At 39.5% G+C, this 25,989-nt stretch overlaps 1 long non-coding RNA gene across 1 annotated transcript in view; it reads left to right on the top strand.

Moving 5' to 3' along the window:
• LOC140907094 (uncharacterized) overlaps nucleotides 1-25,989 on the top strand; it is a 369,048-nt gene that overhangs the window by 242,013 nt on the left and 101,046 nt on the right. Inside the window, exon 4 of the long non-coding RNA XR_012157370.1 lies at nucleotides 18,955-19,081. This is a non-coding gene — a long non-coding RNA (uncharacterized lncRNA). The remainder of the gene's footprint in view (nucleotides 1-18,954; nucleotides 19,082-25,989) is intronic.

Here is a 25,989-nt window from a genome sequence, read left to right on the forward strand (position 1 = left end):
TAGTTTGTACCTTGGGGAAGTTTTAACCTAAGCCGGTAAAAATAAGCGTAGGGGGTTTTCATGCAGTTCCCCATATCTGTACCCTAGAGTTCAGAGTGGGGAAGGAATCTTGACACAAGCACATTCCAGAAGAGTAGTACCAGAACACCCCGATACAGGGTTATGGTACAAACACACTCCCCAAAGAAGATGAAGTGTGATGGATAGAGTTGTTTTCATTGAGCCAACATGTACAAGAAAAAGGACAGTAACTAACCAAGTCAGAGGGGCAATACGTAACTTGTTTGTATCAGCAAAAACAACAAGGAGTCTTTGTGGTATCTTAGAGACTAACAGATTCATTGGAGCATAAGCTTTCATGGACTAAAACCCACTTCATCAGATGGATGATGTGGAAAATACAGTAGCAGATATATACACCCTGTACATGAAAAGATGGAAGTTGCCTTACCAAGTGGGGGGGGGGTCAATGCTAATGAGATAATTCAGTTAACAGTAGAATTCCAAGGTACTAAAAATCACTTTTGTGGTGGTAATGAGAGTGGCCCATTTCAAACAGTTGACAAGAAGGTGTGAGTAACAGTAGGGGGAAATTAGTTTTTGTAATGACCCATCCACTCACAGTCTTTATTCAGGCCTAATTTGATGGTGTCCAGTTTGCAAATTGATTCCAGTTCTGCAGTTTCTCATTGGAGTCTGTTTCTGAAGTTCTTTTCTGAAGAATTGCCACTTTTAAATCTGTTATTGAGTGACCAGGGAGATTGAAGTGTTCTCCTACTGTTTTTTGAATGTTATAATTCCTGATGTCAGATTTGTGTCCATTTTTTTTTTTTTTTGCGTAGAGTCTGTCCAGTTTGGCCAATGTACGTGGCAGAGGGGCATTGCTGGCACATGACGGCATATATTACCTTGGTAGATGTGCAGGTGAACGAGCCCCAGATGGTGTGGCTGATGTGGTTAGGTCCTATGATGGTGTCCCTTGACTAGATATGTGGACAGAGTTGGCACCAAGGTTTGTTGCAGGGTTTGATTCCTGGCTTAGTGTTTTTGTTGTGTGGTGTGTAGTTGCTGATGAGTATTTGCTTCAGGTTGGGGGTTGTTGTTTTTACTGATACAGCCTAACATGGCTACCACTCTGAAACCTGTTATTTGTATTGTTGTATAAAAAGGGGTCTTAGAGATAGGGTCTTTGGCCAGCTGAGAGGGGAATAGAAAGTTCCACCATTCACTGAGCTGAGTCCATTGGAACAGGCGCACATGTGTTAGAGTACATGTAACATTGAGCTAGGGCATTAGGACCGTGCTTTGTTGGCCAGGTGCCTTTGCTACTGAAACAGAACTGTGGTCTTATTGGGCTTTTTGATCTAGGTTTGCTGTGTCAGCTATCTGTACAGAGCTGGAACAGCACACAGAAAGAACACACACACTCAGCCATCATCCGACAACAGTCTCAACTCCCATTAAGTTCAATGGGAATTGCACATGCCAAACACTCCTCTAAATCAGGCTCTATATGCATGCATACAGTGTATGCAGTTAAAAGCGCTATCTTCCTTTAACCAGTAGGTGAAATGTCACTGGTGTGAGGATATGATCCCAAAAATTAGACAGGAGAATGCCAAATAGAGCTGCAAATATTTTGACAGATTATTATATAATCAGATGCCGTGTGCTCTCTAGCAGATAAGACACTAGACTGGGAATAAAGAAATGTACCTGTATTCTGCCACTGACCAGCTGTGTGACCTTAGGCAAGATACTTTGCCTCTCTGTATCTGTTTACCCGTCCCACACTTTGTTCAACTTTTCTAGTTAGAAGTAAGCCTGTAAGCTCTTAAAAGCACAGATTTGTTTCTAACAAAATAATCATATCTCCTTTCTCCTATACAGCATATCTCATCCATATGTCTCAAAGTGCTTTACAAAAGAGATCACTAGCATTATCCCCATTTTACAGATGGTATGGCGGTATGGAGAAGTGGGGAGTCTTGCTCAATGTCACTCAGCAGGCCAGTAGCAAAGCTAAGAATAGTGCCCATGTCTCCTGAGTTCCAGTTCACGGTTCTATCCACTAGGACACAATTATGCATTTGTACAGTACCATGCAAAATGGTACTCCTGTTCCTGCTGGGACCTCCAAGTGGCAATGTAATAATATTGTATCCACTGATGAAGAGGTGAAAGAAAATGAACATTATTCTCCAAACTTGGTTTTTGTGTCAACCTTTCCCAAAAGGAAACCACAAAAAAGAGAGGACCTTGTTTTTTTTAGAGGAAAATGGGCATCGGTCTATCTGAAGATCTCCTTTCAGGAGAAGGAGCCAGAGGTGATTCAAAAATGGAAAATCATTTTGCAACATTTTTCATTTAGATAGAAATTTCCCCCAATAGATCTAGCCATAACAGACAGTATTGAAGCTGACACTATGATTAACATAATGGGTCAAATGCCAAGGTAACATAAATGGTTGTGTTAGTTATATGTTGTACACCAGGTTACATGAGTGTTTGCATTATATCCTGAGTGGACTTAGTCCAGACTTATCCCAAAACAGGAAACCAGCAGGAGTGTGCATGAAGATAAAATGATAAAGTAGGTTCTCCCTACTTATAATGACTTACTGATATGTACCTTTCATCTGTAGTTATGCCATGTCTGAATCTGACCCACTATATGCTTTTTAGCTTCCTTTGTTTGATCATTTTTCATTGATATTGATATTTATGATTTTATCTTCATTGACTTTTACAGAGTAAATTCATTTACTGAAGTTATTGCATCCTTTTCCATGTGTTTATTGATCAAGTTGTTTTTCTTGATTTAAATGAAGACTATACATCAGTAAATCCTAAATCTCCAGGCTAAATTCTTTAGGTTAAAATAAATATAGTTTTTCTCCCATATTAAGATGCACTGATCCATTATACAGGGTGTGTGTACGTGTGATACATGAAGGGCGGGGGAGTAGCTCCCTTCGATGGACACCCAGCCAGCAGTTAGCTGTAAAATCCTTCTTGGTCTGTTCTCTGCTTGCTTTGTCTGTAAAGGGTTAACAAGCCCACAGGTAAACGAAAAGGAGTGGGCACCTGACTGAAAGAGCCAATGGGAAGGTAGAACTTTTTAAAATGGGGAAAGAAACTTTCCCTTTGTCTGTTGTTTTCCAGAGAAGCAGGGACAGAGCAGCAATGCTATAAGCAGGAAAGCTGTGTAAAGTTTGAACCAGGTATGAAAAATTATCGTCCATACCTAGAAGGAATTATTTGGATAGGGAATGTTTAGATAAATGTGAGCAGGTTATTTTTTATTGGCTTATGGACTCCTCTGTGCTAACCCTAGATGCTTTTGTTTGCTTGTAACCTTTAAGCTGAACCCCCAAGAAAGCTATTTTGGGTGCTTGATTTTTGGAATTGCTCTTTCAAAATCTAGCAAAAGCCTAACTTCCAGATGTATTTTTTTCTTTCTAATAACATTTACTTTTTTAAGAACAGGATTGGATTTTTGGTGTCCTAAGAGGTTTTTGCATATGTTTAATTAGCTGGTGGTCACAGCTAATTTCCTTTGCTTTCTTTCTCAGCTCTTCCCCAGAGTGGGGTGAAAGGGAGGAATGCCCAAGTCCTCCTTCCTGGGTTCAAAGGGTTGGGGTTTTTTTGCATTTGGGTGGTGGCGGAGTTTACCAGACAAAGGTCAGAGAAAACCTTGGGAGTTTAATACACGTCTGGAGTATTAGTTTTTAGAATCCTTCGGGCCCCACTTTCTGCATGCACAGTGACAGAGTGAGGATTCAGCCTTGGCAGTATATCTATATAGAAAAAAGATACAGTAAGAAATGACTAAGTAATTACTTCCTTAGACTGTAAGCCCTTCAGGGCAAGGGCAGTCTTTTAGTTATGTTTTTGTTATGTACAGTATGAGGGACAATGGGGCCCTGACCTATAATTGAGGCTTCTAGGTGCTACCACAATACAAATAAATAAGCAAATATTATTAATAATAATAATAAATAGGAGTTATTGTCCGAAAGATGAAATTCTCCTATAACTCCTTTCACTTTAACTTGTCACTTTTCTTCCCCATTCTCATAAAAAGCAGAGCTCTATGTACCTTTTGAAAAGGCAAGGATTGTGGCAGACTAAGTCTCAGTAAATGAAAAGTAAGCACTTGCTTAAAGTTAAGAACATACTTAAGTACTTTGCTGAATCCAGACATACAGCAGTAAGCAGGAGCAAAGATGTCCACAATGGGGGCACCAAAACGCATAAATTAATGGGCTAAACCCTCCACAAAGCTGTACTGTAGTTGGCTAGCAAGCAGTGCCTCCTGCTGTGTGGAATAGTCATGCATTTCATCAACACCTTGTTCCATGGGTGGGAGAAGATTAAGGTTTTGCAGGGGAAATGTGAATTTGGCACTTGATGAACAATTATTTTTTCCAGTACATGTAAATGACTTACATTATGGGATCTACAAAGAGGTCTATAAAATAATAGTGTGAGATGTTTTACTCTTAGGCAAATATTTAATTATCTACCAGAAACTTGTCTGGAGGATCAAATAAGGTAAAATTTAATACTAAAATGAAGGATAGATTTAATACTAATGCAATACAAAAATCATGCATAACTGCAGCTAAAGAGAATGACTTTGATATAATAAAATCCTTCTGAGTGAAATCCATTTGAGAACCTAGAAGAAAACCTTGCTGTTGAACTTGTTTGCCGTGCTCGATACCCATGTGCTGACTTATCTCCTGTGTTGATACATGCAGTGTATTTTTATGTTTGCTCACTTTTCAGTTTTTTTGTTTTGTTTTATTTTATTTCATTTCAAGGTTGAGATTTTAAATACCTAGATTATAGACGGGGAATCCAGGCAGCTGAGAAAGTGAAACAGCAGAGAATAAACAATTTTCTTAGTATTTTAAAAATAAATTGCTTTCCAAACTGAACAATAGATTTAAAAATACAGTCTCAACATTTTATATTTTAGTCCTACTTGATTGTGTTTGCCTCATTTTCTTTCAGTATGGCTTCTTAGGTGCCCCTGTATTCTTGAAACTGTATATACAGATACAGATAAAGGCAGTACTGTGGTTAGTTCACTCTACAGAAATGCCCATAAAGTTTAGCTGTGTTTGGTCATACAAAATGACGGAAGACACAAAACAGTATAGTTCAGCCAATGTATGGATAGGCTTCGTCCTAATATAATTTATACCAGTGGAAATTAGGTGCTACTCCACTGAAGTCAATAGAAGTGCATCCTATCTCTTACAAAGTTCTTATAGCTTTTGTTTTTGCTTACAGTTTTAAACTTTCAGATAGTTAGACAGCACTGTAAAAGGAGACTGTGTAGGTTGTATATAGGAATGAGCAAATCAGAACAGATAAAATTAAAACCTCCTCAGATATTGCCTATAACTTGACCGAAATCTGGGACACACTTATTTGTAAAGTTTGGTTTAAAAGCTCTCTCTATATTTGTGTGCCTCTGGGCTTCAAAAAGCACAGAAATATCAGAAGAGAAAACTTCTCCCATGAGTTCTAGTCCTCTTTTCCTGACTCAAGAGGTTCAAATTGTTTGGGTAAGCATAAACATCTAAGCTATTAAGTTCTTATCTGATCTGAACATTTTGAGGTTCACTAATCTAAATAAAAATCCTCTAGGAAATAATTCATACAAAGTCTGAAAGGATTTTAAATCTTCAAATATACCTACGAGTGGGAGGATTAAATTTTAATCAGTATGGGCTTGATCCTAAGATGTGCTCTGCACCCTCAGCTCAGAAGGAATAATCAGTATCTTTCAGCATCGGACCCGCAATCCTGGTTGTTGGTTATTTCTTCTTTCACGCAAAAATAATAAGGGGAAAAAAACCACCAGTCAATAATAGACATAACCAGAAGAAACTTTAAACGCATGGGAGATGTTGAAGTTTTGGATAGCTGGTGCTTATTCGATATTTCCATCTTACTATCAATTAATAAGATATTAATCTTATGAAATATCATGATCAAATATTTTTATGCTTGAATCTGTGATGAATTAGCTCCTAAAGCCATTATATTTTAAGCAATTAGCATCTGTGCATATTTCAGTATGCTGGCCATATGAATATTTAAGTCAATAAAATATATAGAAAATATATTATATACAAAATTCATAAAACCCAAGTCTATATAAGCTTATATTATACTTAAATATCTCCCAGCCTTGGTAGGTGCTAGTAATGAAATAGCAATGGAAAGAATGAATTTGCTACTGTAATTTTCATTCCATGCATCTGAAGAAGTGGTTTTTTTTACCCACAAAAGCTTATGCCCAAATAAATCTGTTAGTATTTAAGATGCCACCAGACTCCTCATTGTTTTTGTGGATACAGACTAACACCGGCTACCCCGCTGATGCTGTCAATGCTATCAGTAGTGAAATCCTTGTCACTAGAAGCTTGGATCAAAATTGCGGCAAACTGGAAAAGAAAACATACATGCAGGAGATAAGGGAACAAATGGGGGAAAGCACATCTTCTCAAAGCAGGAGAGCTTCCCCCTCCTCTCACTTTATTTGGCTTTCTGAAGCCCAAATCTTTCATAGCCTCCCCTACTACTTCACCAGCCATAAGAAGGAGCAATTGCCTGAAAGAAGCTGCCTCTGGCTTGCGGCATTTTCCAACAGAAGCTGGACTAATAGCATCATCTGATGGGAGAGGCAGAGTTCCCCTGTCTACCTCTGGTATAAGAAAATGTGTCCTCTACACCAAGAAAGAGGGTGAGTGGAACAGGTGGCATAGTCCCCACAACCAGCTTCATCTCCTGTCCAGGAGGTAAAGTTCCCAGGGCAAAGAGAACATCTTTGTCCCCTCTCTCTCTCCTCACAAGGGAGGGAGTGAATGTAGGAGAGGTAAAAGAGATCATGTAGTACCCGATAAGACTGAGGGGGGGGAAAAGGAAGAGTGGTGTGGCCATGGTGGGGGGATGGAGCACTGAAGAGGAGAGACTTACATGGGCCATTTAGATGGAGGAGTACAGCAGCATGTTTCCTTATGTGCAACCAGCCAACTCTACTGACTGGTGCAGAGAAGTAGCAGGGTGAGAGCCCTGCCTACTCCCTAGCCTCTTGAGGCCCCCAGCAGTGCACGGAGAGACCAGACCCAGTGCTCCACCAGTGCAATTGTACCAGACCTTTGTATAAAGCCCAAAGAGTTGGAGAAAGGTCCTTCTCCCCCACCTTCCCAGGCCTCTGAACATCTGCTTGAAGGTCAGACAAAATACTGGCAACAGGGTCAGTGCCATGAAATACAGTTTACTGACAATGGTCACTCTAAGGAAATCAAATGCAAAGAACATTGGTCTTTTGGGTTTGCAATAGAATGTAAGTTCAAGCTGTCCCCATGCTAAAAAGTTTTTGCATGTAATAATGTGATGGGAAGAGAACATTGATTCAAGTATAAAATAATGCATTTTATATCTACTTTATCTCACATGAGTATAACAACATATTTCCATAGTCACAGGTAAGTACATGAAAATTTGCAGTGCAGGAAGTATGAAATTACCCTACATCACCAGTATATTAGTGAGTCGTAATCAATTACCCGTAAATATCAAGCAGTAACCTTTGTTAACCTTTAGGCTAAAACTTACCCAGGGAACCTGACATTTTCTGGAGAATACTATACAGAATATCAGAACAGTCTTGCATGTAATATAGATAAGACTTTATATATGGTCATTTAAATTGTATTTGGAAATAACCTAATAAACAATGTTCATTGCAGAAGTATTCAGCAGCTTTGACAGGGGAGTGCAACAAGCAACACAGAGCTGGTAGAAATTTGAAGATGTTTTTCTTGATTACATAGTTCTCCTGTCTGTCACGATGACTATGTACAAGATTATGGCCCTGAGCCTGTTTTCTGATGATATACAAATGTGTCAGAGAGAAATTGCAAGTGTAAAATAATCTGAAACAATGTATCAGAGATAAAACCCAGAATGGAGGAATGTTACCTTGGATCTACAGTGCTCCTGTCCATTTTTTAAATGATTATTACACAATCAGGAAAAAAAGAAATATTTTTCCTCCAGTTTTATATAAGATACATAGGTTTTCAGGACATTTCTCAAAGTTGATGAAGACAAGAAGAGAGAATCTTATATTGAAAGTTACAATACGCAGAAAACTAGGGCTCTGACTTTCAAATGTGACTAATGATTAGTTACCCAACTTGAGAAAAAGTCACTTTGAAAATTTAGGCCCAGGATCAAAACACCTCTCCAACATTTAAATAGCTATGGACACCACTTTGTCCATCCCCAAGTATGCTTAACACTAGTTGGCACAAGTGCTAGTCATCTTTGCTGAGGGAGGTGATAACTGAATAAGTATTAATAATGCCTAGGCACAGTTCCTCCTGTTTAGAGGGACAGCAGACAGGCACTGCTCCGATGGGAAGTTCTCACTCCTAGTCTCCACATGTACCAGTATGACAATAAAGAGTTTTATGCCTCTGGCTCTTATGCGAGTACCTTTCTAACTCCTGGCAAAAAAAAACAAAACAAAAAACCCAAAAAAGTCACAGTAAAAAATAAAACAAACATATAAACTGTCCCCCAAAACCCTGCAAGAGTCATGGTATTAGCTTAAAAATGGAAGTTATAGAACACTAAAGTTTAATATGAAAATTAAACTTCTCTTCACTGAAAATAATGGGATATTAAATACATCCTTTATTTCACAATGACATCACTTAAGAGTATTAAACTATTATTTAAATCAAAAGTTTAAAGCCATTAAAAAAAGACATGCCAGTACACTGGATATAGATTTTTGGAACTTTGGATATTTTTAATTGACATTTAAATTTGCTGATGTTCAATGAAAATGTTCACCAAAAGTTTTGAAATGATAAAGCAATTAGAAATTCCCATCCAAAGTTAAGAACAATTCAGAATCTTTTCATGTTTTTTTTAAAAGAAACTTTTTTAGAAACTCTAGCTAGATGCATATAGAGCCAATTCTGGAGGGGGGAGGGGGAGAGAGAGAGAAATACTGCTTATTGAAGGACTAGCTGAAGTTTCAAAAATCTTGACTTGTAATGGAAACTCTTAAAAAAAAAAAAGAGTATTTGCATACAAGTCACAGCACTGACAAACATCCAGCCATGTTCACTTTAAAAAGGTCAAATAAAATGTGAATGAGAAGAGTATAAGAAACAAAAAACACACGTCATGACACTGCAAAAAGTTAAATTTTCAAATTTGATTGCCTCCACTTTGGCTCCTAAATCCATAGTTGGGAAACTAAACACAAGTGGCCTGAATTTATATGGATTTAGGACCCCAATACTTGAGATAGTCAGGTTAAAAATAAATAAAATCAATGTCACCAATACTTGTACCCATCACTGATATCAATACAAATAAGTATTGTTTTAGCACTTCATGTATTCAAAGCACTGTACAGTCAAATTAATTAATCCTCTCAGCAACCTGGATAGATAGGCACTAATATTCCTATTTCACAAATAGGAAAACAGACAGAAACTTGACTTGCCGAAGATTACATGGTCAATCAGTGACTGGACTGGAATAAGAATCCAGAATCTCCTGATTCCTGAGCTCATCCCTTCAGGCCTGTTCGCTTTCAATATTTTAAAGAGACTGCAAATGTAGTGATGAATTTTAATACAAATTTCCTTGCTGCTTTTCATTTTTATTCTTGCATTAAAGAAACTAAGGAACTTAGTCCATAAAACCTGTTCCGTGCATGCTTCAGTTAATTATAATAAATATTTATTGGAGCCATGGAATGGGAATGATGACTTAGACCCTCCCTGGTCATCATTGTTAGTACCTGAAAGTATAATAAATCCGATGAAGAGAGCTGTAGCTCACAAAAACTTATGCTCAAATAAATTGGTTAGTCTCTAAGGTGCCACAAGTACTCCTTTTCTTTTTGCGAATACAGACTAACACGGCTGCTACTCTGAAACCTATAATAAATTAGTACCAACACCATATTCTTGGGCTAATTTACTTTGAACTGTATAATGTCAGAGAGAAAATTAATGTTTCCAAAGAACAATTTATGTATAAATCATTGGCCAGAAGTAATTGTGGATGCTTTGGGGACCAATACATAACAAAATGCAAGTTTGTGTATTGCTGAAGGGTTATTCTGATTTCCCTAGCCTATGCCTCCAGGCTTCTCTCAGCAGTGGAAAGTTAGTACTCCCTGTGCAAGTGCTATTTATTGGTCACCTTTGGGGCTATAAAACAATTTACCCTTTTAATTGGCCTCTGCCTTCACACATCCTCTACAGCGAACAGGGAAAGATTAAGAATGAGCTCTCAAAACTGGATACTCATGAAAAAACAACCTTCCACACAAACTTCCTCATGGCTGGACTTTACAAAAACTAGACAAGCCATTTACAACACTCACTTTGCTTCTCTACAAAAGAAAAAGGACACTAACTATCTAAATTACTACATGCCACAAGGGGCCACAACAGCGGTTCCCTTAACCCACCCAGCAATATTGTTAATCTATCCAACTATACTCTTAGCCCAGCAGAAGAATGTGTCCTATCTCGGGGCCTCTCCTTCTGCCCCTCCACCCCCACGAACATGATACAGTTCTGCCGTGACCTAGAATCCTATTTTCAACATCTCCGACTCAAGGAATATTTCCAACAAACCTCTGAACAACATATTAACCCACAGAGACCTTCCTACTAAGACTACAGAAAGAAGGATTCTGGGTGGACTTTTCCTGAAGGTGGCAACAACAGACTGGACTTCTACATAGAGTGCTTCTGCCGATGTGCATGGGCTGAAATTCTGGAAAAGCAGCATCACTTGCCCCATAACCTCAGCCATGCAGAACACAATGCCATCCACAGCCTCAGAAATGACTCTGACATCATAATCAAAAAGGCTGACAAAAGAGGTGCTGTCGTCATCATGAATAGGTCAGAATATGAACAAGAGGCTGCTAGGCAGCTCTCCAACACCACTTTCTACAAGCCATTACCCTCTGATCCCACTGAGGGTTACCAAAAGAAACTACACCATTTGCTCAAGAAACTCCCTGAAAAAGCACAAGAACAAATCCGCACAGACACACCCTGGAACTCCGACCTGGGTTATTCTATCTGCTACCCAAGATCCATACACCTGGAAATCCTAGACGCCCCATCATCTCAGGCATTGGCACCCTGACAGCAGGATTGTCTGGCTATGTAGTCTCCCTCCTCAGGCCCTATGCTACCAGCACTTCCAGCTATCTTTGAGACACCACTGACTTCCTGCGGAAACTACAATCTATCAGTGATCTTCCTGAAAACACCATCCTGGCCACTATGGATGTAGAAGCCCTCTACACCAACATTCCACACAAAGATGGACTACAAGCCGTCAGGAACAGTATCCCCGATAATGTCACAGCAAACCTGGTGGCTGAACTTTGACTTTGTCCTCACCCATAAATATTTCACATTTGGGGACAATGTATACCTTCAAATCAGCGGCACTGCTATGGGTACCCGCATTGCCCCACAGTAGGCCAACATTTTTATGGCTGACTTAGAACACTTCCTCAGCTCTCGTCCCCTAATGTCCCTACTCTACTTGCGCTACATTGATGACATCTTCATCATGGAAAAGAAGCCCTTGAGGAATTCTACCACAATTTCAACAATTTCCATCCCACCATCAACCTCAGCCTGGTCCAGTCCACACAAGAAATCCACTTCCTGGACACTACGGTGCTAATAAGTGATGGTCACATAAACACCACCCCATACCGGAAACCTACTGACTGCTATTCCTACCTACATGCCTCCAGCTTTCATCCAAACCACCCCACAACACGATCCACTGTCTACAGCCAAGCTTTACGATACAACCGCATTTGCTCCAATCCCTCACACGGAGACAAACACCTACAAGATCTCTATCAAGCATTCTTACAACTACAATACCCACCTGCTGAAGTGAAGAAACAGACTGACAGAGCCAGAAGAGTTCCCAGAAGTCACCTACTACAGGACAGGCCCAACAAAGAAAATAACAGAACGCCACTAGCAATCACCTTCAGCCCCCAACTAAAACCTCTCCAACGCATCATCAAGGATCTACAACCTATCCTGAAGGATGACCCATCACTCTCACAGATCTTGGGAGACAGGCCAGTCCTTGCCTACAGACAGCCCCCCAACCTGAAGCAAATACTCACCAGCAATCACACACCACACAACAGAACCACTAACCCAGGAACCTATCCTTGCAACAAAGCTTGTTGCCAACTGTGTCCACATATTTATTCAGGGGACACCATCATAGGGCCTAATCATATCAGACACACTATCAGAGGCTCGTTCATGTGCACATCCACCAATGTGATATATGCCATCATGTGCCAGCAATGTCCCTCTGCCATGTACATTGATCAAACTGGACAGTCTCTAAGTAAAAGAATAAATGCACACAAATCAGACGTCAAGAATTATAACATTCAAAAACCAGTCAGAGAACACTTCAAACTCTTTGATCACTCGATTACAGACCTAAAAGTAGCAATTCTTCAACAAAAAAACTTCAAAAACAGACTCCAACGAGAGACTGCTGAATTGGAATTAATTTGCAAAGTGGATACAATTAACTTAGGCTTGAATAAAGACTGGGAGTGGATGGGTCATTACACAAAGTAAAACTATTTCCCCATGTTTATTTCCCCCCACACCCCCACTGTTCCTCAGACATTCTTGTCAACTGGTGGAAATGGCTCACTTTGATTATCACTACGAAAGATTTTCCCCCCAACCCCGCTCTCCTCCTGGTAATAGCTCACCTTAAGTGACCACTCTCGTTACAGTGTGTATGATAACACCCATTGTTTCATGTTCTCTGTGTATATAAATCGCCCCACTGTATTTTCCACTGAATGCATCCGATGAAGTGAGCTGTAGCTCACAAAAGTTTATGCTCAAATAAATTTGTTAGTCTCTAAGGTGCCACAAGTACTCCTTTTCTTTTTACACACACACCAGTTTCCTTCTTACTGCTCCCATGTAGGAGAGACAGTTTTCTAATGCCCAGTTAGCTCACTTCATTACTGTTCTAGGAAAAGGACATCACTATTCTCCCTCCACAGGTACCCTCGCCCTTACTCTCTGCTCTTACATTTGAGGATATCCCTCATATAGTTCCTTTGCTTGTCTCTCTGTCCTCACTACCTCACCCCTTTCAGTCTTTGCCTCTAATGTATCTTCTTTTTTGTGTATTTTTATAGATGGATCCTGCTCTTGCCAAAATAGCAAACCATGTATGTTACCCTTTCCCCCACCAATTCACCCCCGTCCCTTTTCTTCTCCAGTCTTCCTCATTCAGCTCAATATGCTGAACTAGCTGCCATTGCCTGTGCCCTGGGAATGGTTTTCTTCCTCCTCCTTCCCTGCATTGTTGGCCTCAGACAAACCATGGGAGTGTAATACCTCCCATATAATGGTGTATGCCTTTCTGGCACTCTAATAATTTTGTTTCCTCAGATGGGTCATCTTTGTTCTATGCTCCCGTCTTTTCCTATATTGCTACACTGGCATTTTCTCTTTCTTCTCCTCCCTGTGTTCTGAAAGTAAAAAGGCACAGCAAAAAGGACCCATTTCACTTTGAGAATTCTGCAACTGCCTTTTTCACCAGGCAGGGAGCTCAAAGTGGGGTGTTCTGGACATTCTCACATAAAATAGTGAGCAAGCCTAGTGAGAAAGAACTAGATGACCTCCTGAGGTCTCTTCCAACCCTAATAGTCTAAGTCTGTCTCTACAGTCCACCCCACAAAAATTGTACCTGATTTGCAAACATTGCAGAAAGTGAATACAGAAAGTGAATGCTGGAAGCCATAAAACAGATATGGATTGAAAAGACATTGGCCCAGCATTCACTACTGAAACCTTATGAGCCACAACTGATCACAGTAAGTAGCTTGCTTATTTTGTAAAGGAAATGGAGCACCTGTGTGGGACATGCCATCTCAATTCAAAAATATTTAATTTATTCAGTGCATGATGTTCCCTCAGCACAAAACCATGCAAAGATTGGAAACTGGAGGTTAGTGGTCAAGTATCACAGATGATGAGAAACAGTACTGTGACAATTGCTTAATCTGTTGTCAGAATAATTCATCGAGAAGTAAAAACAATGCCCCACTCTGACAACAGTGAAACACCGGGCCATGGTGCACTTTGCACATTGATTTTGTGGGACCTATATTGCCTAACAGTAATGGAACAAATACTTGTTGGTTGTAGCGCGTCAAATTACAAAATGGACAGAGGTTTCCTAAAGAAAGCAAACATAGCTACTGCAGTTAGCTCATGGGCCAGTGGAACAGATATTCTCTTGATGGGGATTACCAGCTAAATTAGAATCAGATCAAGGGACACAGCCCATAGGACAAGTTTTGAAAACTTGTATGTTAGCATGTGGGCTGAAGCAGAAATTCCACATTCCTTACTGCCCTCAGAACTCTTGACAAATTATGAACAGACCCATTGAAATAATTTTAAGGAAGTTTGTTTTTATACATGGAAAAATGAGATAATGTCATTCCATTGGTTCTTATGGCCATCTGGGCCACTCTTGCCACAGCAAAAAATCATTCTACCTTTGAAATAATTACAGGAAGAGAGATACATACTAGAATATGTATTATGGGAAACTAGCAGTGCACAGATTGAAGGAGTACAAATGGATGTTTAACATGCAAAAATTTGAATGAGCATCTGAAACAGGTGCATTTGTACGTGGCAAACAAGCTGGAGAGAAAAAAATGTAAAGCAAAAATGTATTTTCACAAAAAAGGTAAAGGAAAATGATTGGGAGGTAGGAGACCAGGTCATGCTTCTGTCTTATGTTGTACCAGAACATAGTTTATGCCACAAATGGCTCGATCCACACTATTTTGTGGATAAACTTAGCTTGTCTGGGTCTAAAATTAGAATTATGGGAAACAAAAAGAAGATCAAAAATTCTAATATGCCAGTCAATTTAAACAGTTGAAAAGACATAGTGTTTCTCCAGAGTTGGATTAATGTGAAGGTTTCTCCTCCATATGACCAGTGCACTCTGGTGCTGCCGAGCAAAGGACATTTTTTCCCCAATTGACAAAAACAACAACAGTTAATTGTTATAAGGGAGAAACAGCAGTGCTCTTTGTGGACTCACAGCTAACATTGATGAAGGAAATCCAACCTATGATAGTGGTGTGGGGCAAGGCAAATGATCTGTATTAACCCCAACAATATAATCTCATAATGGCAGGGAGATATACAATGAAGAATGTCACCGGCAGGCAGATCTTCCAACCTATGTCTTCATGAACTGCATAGGATAGGCTAACAGCAGTACTTGAACCATACATAATATCACACCCCCTGGTGCAGGGATTGTTCCAAATAGTTATCAGAATCAAGTCTGAGAACAAAAGTGTTTTGTAATGTTTAAACATGAAATAGTAAATCCTATCCTAAACCTGCATGCACAACTGTTGAAGGAAACCTGTGTAAGGCACTGGAGTCCCAGAGGGGAAAGGAGGACTCTGGAGCACTTCACTTGTCCCTAATCCTCTATGGTAGGTTATAGGGGTGGACATGTCACTTTAGGGGTTAATTTTTATTCAAATGTAAGACCCCAACCAATTGTACTATGGTATAGCTTACCAGTAAAACAGGACAGACCCAGAGTGGGGGGAAGGGCCATGTAGCCTGAGCGGCTCTTTAAAAAAGGGTATTGACTGTGAAAATAATAAGAGCACATTTTAATAAAATGATCTAATAAAAAGTAATGTTACCTGATGCAGCTTAAAATTACTGGCCTGTGTCTAATTTATCCCATTTCATGGGAACCACAACCGTTCTTTTGATTATATTTCCCTGTTGGTGCTTGAACACCCTCCAACTCAGTGGTTCTCAAACTGCTGCCTGTGGGCTGCTTGCAGCCCATTCAGTACATAGCTGCAACCCATGTGACATCCTCAGGGTCGTACAGATAGTGTATATATATTGTGTGGATGCGGCCCCATAACACACAGAGAGACCTGCATATGCGGCCCACAGTGATAAATAGGTTGATAACCACTGTTCTAACTACTCCAGTGGTGACTCAGCCTTTTATAACATCACCTGAGGAGCTTAACTGCTACATCTATAACCTTTAATCCTAGTAATAATCAGACATCTCTAATATCCTGGCACCGATATGGCTACAACAGTGCTGCAAAAATCCATGTCAGGCATTTTAATTAATAATATACAATTTATGCATATCCCGGTTGTGCTAAACATTTCACACTGGAATATGGCTGAAATTGGACACAGTGTGGTGATGGATGTGACAGTACAGTATGCTTCTTTACTAATGAAATGATAATATCTTACCAGGAGTGAGCTTGAGACCTCATAGAAGAACACGAGACAGTGCCCAAAGCCAGAATTTTTAGGAGTAGAAAGTGGCAAAGTCTAGATGGTAGTATTAGCTGTATTTCAGGTTTATTTGCTTCAGGAATGTCAGTATAGAAAAGGGCAGATGTGCAACATATGAAGTGTCATATTAACTATTTTGAGCATGAATAGGCAGTTAATGCTTTGCAACTCATAATGACGGTTGTGGGGAGGGAGGTGTCGAAGGATTGGACACAGAGGGAAAATATATAATTTATGGCATGCGTATTACTGTGGCATCATTTAATCAAACACGGGTGAAAGTCAATGAGATAACTGATAAAATGAAAGGGCAAAAACTTGTCACCTGGGTAAAGAAATAATAATTAAGGATGAACAACTCCTTAAATGGTATTGTCCACAATGTGTTTCTAAAAAAGGCAAGGGAATAAATTATTGTGTAAAAGCCTGTAAAAAGCTAGTTTTTAGCACCATTAGAAGCTTGGAGGTCAGTGTCACCACATCCAAACCAGGGCTTCTTTTACTTTAAAAAGTTATGCACTGTCTCGGGCTCCCTGTATGTAACATTTACTTTAGCCCTGCCAATACTGGATCCTGACACAGCAACATTCAAGTTGCAGTGGGGGAGGTTTAGATTGGATATTAGGAAAAACTTTTTCACTAAGAGGGTGGTGAAACACTGGAATGCGTTACCTAGGGAGGTGGTAGAATCTCCTTCCTTAGAGGTTTTTAAGGTCAGGCTTGACAAAGCCCTGGCTGGGATGATTTAACTGGGAATTGGTCCTGCTTTGAGCAGGGGGTTGGACTAGATGACCTTCTGGGGTCCCTTCCAACCCTGATATTCTATGATTCTATGATTCTATGATTCTTTGAACATTTGACCCACTATCAGCTAGGTCTAGTCTATAGGTTACCTTGAAAACAGCACTGAACCTACTGCAATCACTGGTTTATCCTAACAGTACATAGCCCTGTAGGGCTCCACACATGGCTTGTTTTGCTGTGAAGGGATAGCAATACATGTGTAGGTGTGATGTCTTTCATGTTACCACTTCCGTGTGCAGCCATCTCTGCCATGACCAATGTAATGAGACAGGTGAGTTGTCAGTTACTGTCTGTAGCCCAGTGAAGCTAAGTGGAGAAGACCATCGGAGACGGTAACCTTCAACATTGAATGGATAATATTGTGTTGTTACTAGTCATGCAGCATATATCCACAAGGCCCAATTATGTGATGTCATTACTAATTTTTGCTTTATATCTCAGGCATGCTTTGTTATTGGACAAACAGTTGTGACTCCTATTCAAGTTTTCAATGATGGGTCTGTGGTCAATAGTGAAACCTGATCATCAGAATGACACTGAGGAGTTGGTCTCCATTTTTGATGTGCATATTACTCTGCTAACCCCAAATATAAAATTATTACATTGGAAAGATACCCATGTTATACAAATTGGTCCTGCTACAACAGAAGCAGAAAAGGCTCTTAATCAGTTAATGCACAATGGGGCTTTTGGCATGTTATTTACACACACTTGGCTAAAGGTTACTTTTAAGGATTTAATTCTAGTACAGGTGGTAATGATTTTAATTGTACTAAATTTATTTTGCCGACTGAGACTTATGGTTAAAGAGTAAAAAAAGGAGACAAACTATATGTGACCTATGCTGATCCTTAGACTAAAAAAAAAATGGGGTTTAATGCTTATAAATGCACATATAACATTTATGGTGACAAGGTGGGGCCTTGTTGACCAGTAAGCCAAATTAGTAGTAGGCTTAAGGCATATCAGTGAACCAAACTCCCAAGATGCCTTGAGAATGCTAAATTACTGTAGGATATGGCAATGCTGGCTTGCTAAACTCTTTAGCCTAGTACCATGTTACTTGATTTACTAAGCAGTTTTTCAAGGAAAGTATCAACTTGAAAAGAATAGGAAATGTATAATGGTAAATGTTATAATTAAGCAGCAAATGTATGATCATGTGTTTGAAAAAATATGCAGTGTGCCAGACAAACACATTTTTACTCTTACGATGGAAAAGAGGTTGTAAATCATAAATAACTTAGCTCTGAGTAGTCTTGAGCTAGTCACAAGCAGCTTAACCAGAGAGCACTGGAATCAGTCTATCATCCTTGTTATTGGCTGCAAGCTTTGGATCCAAAGACTTGGTGACCTATATACCTTTCTGTTATGTGCTGTATTAACAGCTGATTGATATTTATCAGTCAAGTTTGGATACATGAAGTCTCTTTAATCGTTAAGATAAAACTTGAAGTGGTGACAGTATCTATTTAGACCATGTCTGATGATTGCAACTCATTCTAAGGTTTCTAGATTGTTCTCATAAGTTACTGAAGCTGTTACAGAATGCTGCTGCCAGAGTCTCTTATTGAATCTGCCATAGGTTATTCAGTCATATTACTCTCATTCTAAAGTGTCTCCCCTGGTTTCTGCTGATATTTTGAATTGATTTTTTATTCTACTTCAGAGAAACTGCATGCTTGTGAATAGTGCTGGACTGACAACAAGAGAGAATGAACTATTTATCCACAGAACACACACAGCAAATTTCCCAGCGATGTCCCACATGTGCTCTGGATTGTGCACCTGTAGCAGTAAGTATAATTTCATCTCTAATCCCATTGACTCTTTGGTAAGTTTCCTGAGGCTGTCAGCAAAGTTACAATTTGTGCCAAATGTGCTGGTGATTTTTGTGATGCAGATCCTGTCGCCTGGAAAATGGATGAGTGACTAACTCATTTTATGAAGGCCATCAAATAATCAGATAGCTATAACTACTTTTTCCACTACAAGCCTTTGCTGAATTTGAACCTGCAGTCTAGTAATATATCTTGTTCCTAATTCCCTAAAATATCGAGTCTCCTGAACTTTTTTATTGTAAATTTTGTATTTGATACTTCCCATTGATAACTCACAGGAGTTTTGATGGGTTGAGAAGACACTATTGTTTTCTATTGCCTTCCCTTGACAAAGAGTGTCCCTTTCCACCTGGACCACTTTGCATTGACAGTCCCATCATAACACCCAGTAACACAGACTCTCTCTCGAGACCCACTTTCCATCTATGACCTTGTCCAGAAATTTACTCACCTTTTCACGTCCCTGTACACCATAACAGTCCCCACTTGATCTTTCTTTGAGGGAGCAGGGAAGGTGTATGCCTCAGAGCACCTCAGAGGTGAAGAAGGGAAGCATTAGTAAACCCTCCCCTTCTTCACCCAACAAATTTCATGTGGTAAACAGCAATAGAGCTCACAAATGCAGTTCAGCATGGAACATATTGCCTTCGACAAGCTTTTCTTTCCCGCTTACATAGGGAACAGGTGGGGAACATGTGCAATATGAAATTTACCAAAGTCAATACAATTGACTTTGACCTTGAAGTCCACTGGGTACAGACAAAACAGAAGACTATCATTGGAGAAACAAGGTGAGGTAAACCAGAGATTATGGCTAGGGAAACCAGAGTACAAGTTGTAGAGGAACCATAACTGGCAGGAGTTAGTGAGATGTTCATGCTTGAGGTGGGTGTGTTGGTAGATCTTCAGAAAATTACAGACTCACCCACAGATTGATTATTAAGTATTTTGTTTCCTTGACTCCTGCTCCTAGACAAGGTTAAATAACCATATGATTGGTCCACAAGTATTTGTATGCAAATTTAGAAATTTCCACCAGCACACATACATAGTCACAACCTTGATAAGGAGTGAATGAGACACTTACCTACTGTATCTCACTCTTTCTTTTATTCCAAATTACTTCAGTGTTCTCTTTACAGCATCCAACTTTTTCCAATCACAAGGAGAGAACCATCTGCCCTGCCCCTTTCCTTCTCTTAAAGGGGCCATTTGGCCCAAGAGCAAAGAAAAATGTATTTCCCTAGATAGAGTATTGGTAAATCATGTAAGTCTGAAAATAACATCTTAGTGTCTAGAATAAAAAGAGTCCTGGGAATAAGGGAAGCCTAAGGAGGAGCAGAGACAACTGACTTCTACAAGACTGCTGAAGCACAAATAGATTCCAAAGGGGAGACCATTTTCTCCTTGCTAAATTTTGATCCTCTAATTCTGTCTCTTTCTTTCTATTTAGCACTGGACAAGCATGAGAAGGTTAAACTAATAAAGCCAATTCAACCAGCATAAGAAATGGCCTAAACCTTGGCCTAATGCTTATTTGTGCAGTGTTGGAGGAGATCATGAAAGTGAGCTTACACCAAACTAAGGCCAGATGATGCAAGGCCCAGGAGCTGTGGCAGACTCTTGCTGGCCCTGATGTCTCAAAATGCACATCTGCAGTATAATTTATTGTGTGTTGCAAATTCACTTTTTGCATGAAGTATTGAGGCTTTGTGCTACTCAACCTGATGTGACAGTCCACCCAAAAAGGTTTAGAATAGGTAAGGAGAACCTCAGCTTCATCTATGTGCAGATTCCATTCCATGAATCTCTTCATTCCTCTTCTTATATAAGAGGCATTTCTATCATGCTTATCGTGAATTCACTATGTCTGTAATCAGAGTCATTTTATTTTAAGGACACTGGGCTGGATTCTATGCTCTCTTACATCAATATCTAAAACCCCATTTAATTTAATGGAAGTGAGGTCAGATCCATAAGTACATTTTGGATAGTTTTTACCCCTGCATTGCAGAGGTATGAGACAATGAACTGGGTTCTCTTCTGGCTCATCAATATCATCAAAATTCAGAGTGTTAGTCTGAATCTCATAAAGATGTAGGCACTGAACATCCTCTCCCCTCAAGTGCACTTCTATACTTCCATCCAGAGCCATTCTTTCCCTTTGATCTTTTGTGCCACATCATTTGCTGAGGATTTTTGCTCTGTTTTCACATACTTGGACATCCCCTCCACTAGTTACAATATGTCCCATCCTGCATGAACCACTCAGCTTTCTGTGGCTGTCAACAACTTCTGTTTACTTTTCTCCTTCAGAATTATCAACTGCATCACTCACCTCTCTGGGGTCTTTCCTTTCTAGCAAATTACCTCAGTAAAATTCCCAGGTCCTGTTGCCTTTTCTCCATTAATTAGTTTCGTAGTAGTTTTTAAATTCATGTAGTTTTAACACATTCAGTGTCACCACTTCACTTTTATTCCCACTTGTCAAAAACCAGCAGGAGACAATAAAAGGTGATAAAACTATTGTATAAAAATAAATATGTATAAATTAGAGTTGTTTTTCCTGCAATCAAACAGCCTTCAAAGTTACACTGCAGCTAATAAAGCCATAAGTGCCTAAAAACCCAGCTTCTAGCTAAACAACAACTAGTCATAAGATTACTCTCTGAAGTATTTGTTTTATATGTTGGAGGCAGAGCTGTATAATTATATGCTCTGTAACTTCTTGATATTTTGTGTTATATGTCCCTATGTTTCCATTTCTCAGTTTGATCCTGCTTTAAAAATAAATCTCATTTTGACTATTACTAAAGATCAGAGAAAGTGTCACTGGACTCTTATTCCTGATTACAGTGAATGTTTTTGCAAGAATATAGTTATAAAAAGTGATGTTGTTCCTTCTAGTATCTTCCAGCACTGAATGCTCAAATGGATAGCTCTAAGCACAAGGCACTAGAAGTCAGACTATAGCATTAAACAGTAAAAATGATACTACTGAAACAGAGCCATTAGAAGCAGTAAACACAGTATGTCTGGTTCAGGATATAGCTAAATAGTTCAAAAGCCACAAAAAAAAAAAACTTTTGGCCAGATTATGAGCCCAATTCTCCCAAGGGCTGAGTGCCCTCAATTCCCATTGACATCCAAAGTGGAAAATCACCATTAAGGAGGAGATACTCACAGGGACATCCCTAGGGGAGTGCGAGGCCTGGGGAAGAAGTGATGGATTCATCTCTCCCAGGACCGACCATACTGGCCAATCACACTGGCCCACGGGGGCCCCCAAAGAGCGGTCCCCCCGATTTGCTCTTCCCAAGGGATGGTCTGGGTACTTATTATCCCATGGTTCTGCTCACACAACTCCCATTGAAATAGATTGGCCGTCCTGGAGAATGAAATCTTCTTGTATATGAACAGCACAAGCAGTAGCACGGCAAGCAGACCCACACGGCAACTTAACTCCGGTGTGAAGGGACCACTTCTAGTGGTGAAAAGGTAGCTCAGTCTCCATCTTCCTTTAAACATTGGCCTCTCTACTTGGACTGCCATAAGCGTCAACTAGTGCTGGTTTTGCAATGTGGGCACCTTCCCATCAGGAATCATACTGTGACTTACCTCACCAACCATAGCTAAATGAACAGAGATCAGGTGGCAACACCTATCACACAGTATCAGGCCTGGTCTGGCTTTGAACCAGAAACCTAGAAGTGAAAAACTTTGACTGGTCTCAGAGCAGTACCAGAGGCTTTGACTGGTCTCAGAGCAGTACCAGATCTGACATTGCCTAATGATTGAAGTTATTTAGTTTTGAACAAAACAGCTTTTAAACATATATATTTTTAAATACATTAATAATGCTCTAAGTTCCTCAGATGAGTAGATGGTAATGTTTTTAACTGAAGCAGAGGGGGGGTCAATTGTCAAGATTAAATGGTTGCATACACAGCTAGTAGGAACCTGTGGGGAAATCATGCCAGCACTAGCCAAAATTACTGAAGCTTCCTTTGAGAAGACAGGTTGCCAAGTACCCTTAAACAGATGGTGGTTAAAATTATCGTTAATAAATCATGATATTTTTGCTTATGATCACTTTTCAGGGAAGGCTGTAGAGAACATGGTGATGAGGCAATAATCTACCTGTGATCTAGAGTAAGTTTTCTAGATCTTTATCATTTATGTTTAAGATCTGGCTGTAGCTTGAAGACAGTATTGGAATCTTTGTTTTTTGTTGGTACCAACACTGAATATAAAGCATTTGCCAATCAGAGTCCTGGATGGACCCAGAATGAGAGGAGAATCTGAACTAATGCTTCCCAACTAGAAAACAGCAGTATTACAAGATGTTAAGCATTCTAGCAGCAGAAGACAAACTGATATCCCACTCCCCAAATTTATTTCCAGCCTGAAATGTAGATATCCCTGAGCTGTGCACATTCACTGTGGCATTGATTCTAGTAAGACTGTGTCCCAAGAAAGGATGGACACTGATGGTAAAATAGGGATGGAGGACATTGTGCTTCGCTTTTTAACAGGCAGGCTACTTCAAACTGGCTGCTTTCTTGCCAGAAATTGAACTGCTTCAAATCTACCTTAGAGATCCAAATTTGTCTGGGTCTATAACCTGACATGATGTATATCATTATAGGCACTGTCATTATCTAGGTTTATCTATTTTCATTTCAGCTGCTAGATTCAACAAAAGAGACCATTTAAAAAAATCTTGTGATTTTCATTTAAGATGATGAACAGGGGGGAATTGAAATGAGGAGCAGAAGGCATATGCAACTATAAAGCTATATTCCCACATTCAAGCAGTATGGCAAGATGTGCTATACAGAACATTTGAGGATCATTTGGATTTAATATTGCAAGGTCAATAAGAACTGAAAACAGGTTCTTCTCTCTAACTAGCTCATTTCAGCACGTCCAGACATTGACATTTTTGGTTGGAAGCTTTTTATTCCTAATTAATTGCATCGAAACTGAGGGCACTCCCAGCATTGCCCAGAGAAGGAATGGATGAGCTATTTATAATGGTAAATTATTCAAAATTGCAAACCTTTTTCTATTTGTGAATTATCCATGATCAGCAGTTGGCTAAAATGCTTAGCTAAATCCCCTGTACTGCTATGAAAATCTCAGTTGTTGATATTAACTAATTTGTTTGTAATTGGAATCCATTCACTAGACCCTCTACATGGACATAATTCCACTTCTGGGTTGTTTAAAAACTACTCTCTGTGATAATTCCCTTTTTGGATTTGTACTGTATGCTTGCTCACATAAGTTATAAGATGATATTTCTGCTCCATGACGGGATGACAGACTTTTATAATGAAGAGAGGTCAAGGTGATTTCAAGATCACGGCAGGAACACTAAGGGAATATCACTTTCTTCAAACATTCCTGAGAACAAGAAAACCCCCACTTGTATATATGTTCCTGGAAAACTAATAAAAAGGGTCGTATATACTTTCTAAGGAAATTCATGGCTATCATTTCAATAAATATTCTTTTTTCTATAGTATTTGCCAAACTCTAGCCAAGAATCTCACTTAGGAAGCAGCAAATAAAGGGTCCACCAAAATTCAATGCATGTGGTTTAAGAGTGAACTCAGAAGCTTTTTCTGTTTTTTTTTTCCTTCTTCAAGTCTTTATCTCATGAATGCATTATCAGTAATTGCTTCATATGGTATGTATATATAATCAAATTTAATTAGTAATTTAAATGTACAGCAAATTAGATCATTTTGAATCCCAATTAAAATTAATAGCAGCAATTAATTCAGACCTATTAGTCACCAGCTTGCACCAGAATCCAGCTGCTGCCGTTTTCAAGTAAACTAGACAGTGTTTGGTGAATGGATCCCATAAACAACATCACTGAGGGACTTTGTCAGTTGTTTGTTTGTCAAAAATATGCTAAGCCCTTTCCATCTGGTTTACTGTTGCAGTTAGGAGGGATCTGACCTACCAATCATAAATGCTGCCAATTCAGCAATGGAATAATATGAAAATGCTTCCTTAGGCTTCAAATAAGGATCGAGCTGCATAAATCCCTGTTAACATTGTGAAAAAAACAGAACTACAGATTTATTTGTACCTGTTTGTCAAGGGGAATTACAACTCCAGCACATATAAGAAACAATCATGGTAAAATGGTTGGGTGTATTGCATCTTACAGAAGATGATTCAAGAGTCCTCCTCATTTTGTCATTATTCCAAGGAGCAATAGGGGCAATTCACTTCAGTTAGAGAAGGACTAAAGCATGTAGTTTTCCTCAGAGATAACCTAACCCAAACAATATCACCACCTTGCACTTAATATATGGTAGCGCCTGTCAAGGTTCCTCCCCCACTCTGAACTCTAGGGTACAGATGTGGGGACCTGCATGAAAACCTCCTAAGCTTACTTTCACCAGCTTAGGTTAAAACTTCCCCGAAGGTACAAATTAGTTTTATCCTTTGTCCCTGGATCTCCACTGCCACCACCAAACTCTAACTGGGTTTACTGGGAAACGTAGTTTGGACACGTCTTTCCCCCCCAAAATCCTCCCAACCCTTGCACCCCACTTCCTGGGAAAGATTCGGTAAAAATCCTCACCAATTTGCATAGGTGACCACAGACCCAAACCCTTGGATCTGAGAACAATGAAAAAGCATTCAGTTTTCTTACAAGAAGACTTTTAATAGAAGTAAAGAAATCCCCTCTGTAAAATCAGGATGGTAGATACCTTACAGGGTAATTCGATTCAAAACATAGAGAATCCCTCTAGGCAAAACCTTAAGTTACAAAAAAGATACACAGACAGGAATAGTCATTCTATTCAGCACAGTTCATTTCTCAGCCATTTAAAGAA

Source organism: Lepidochelys kempii, chromosome 2 (genome assembly GCF_965140265.1).
Source record: "Lepidochelys kempii isolate rLepKem1 chromosome 2, rLepKem1.hap2, whole genome shotgun sequence".
Lineage (NCBI taxonomy): Eukaryota > Metazoa > Chordata > Testudines > Cheloniidae > Lepidochelys > Lepidochelys kempii.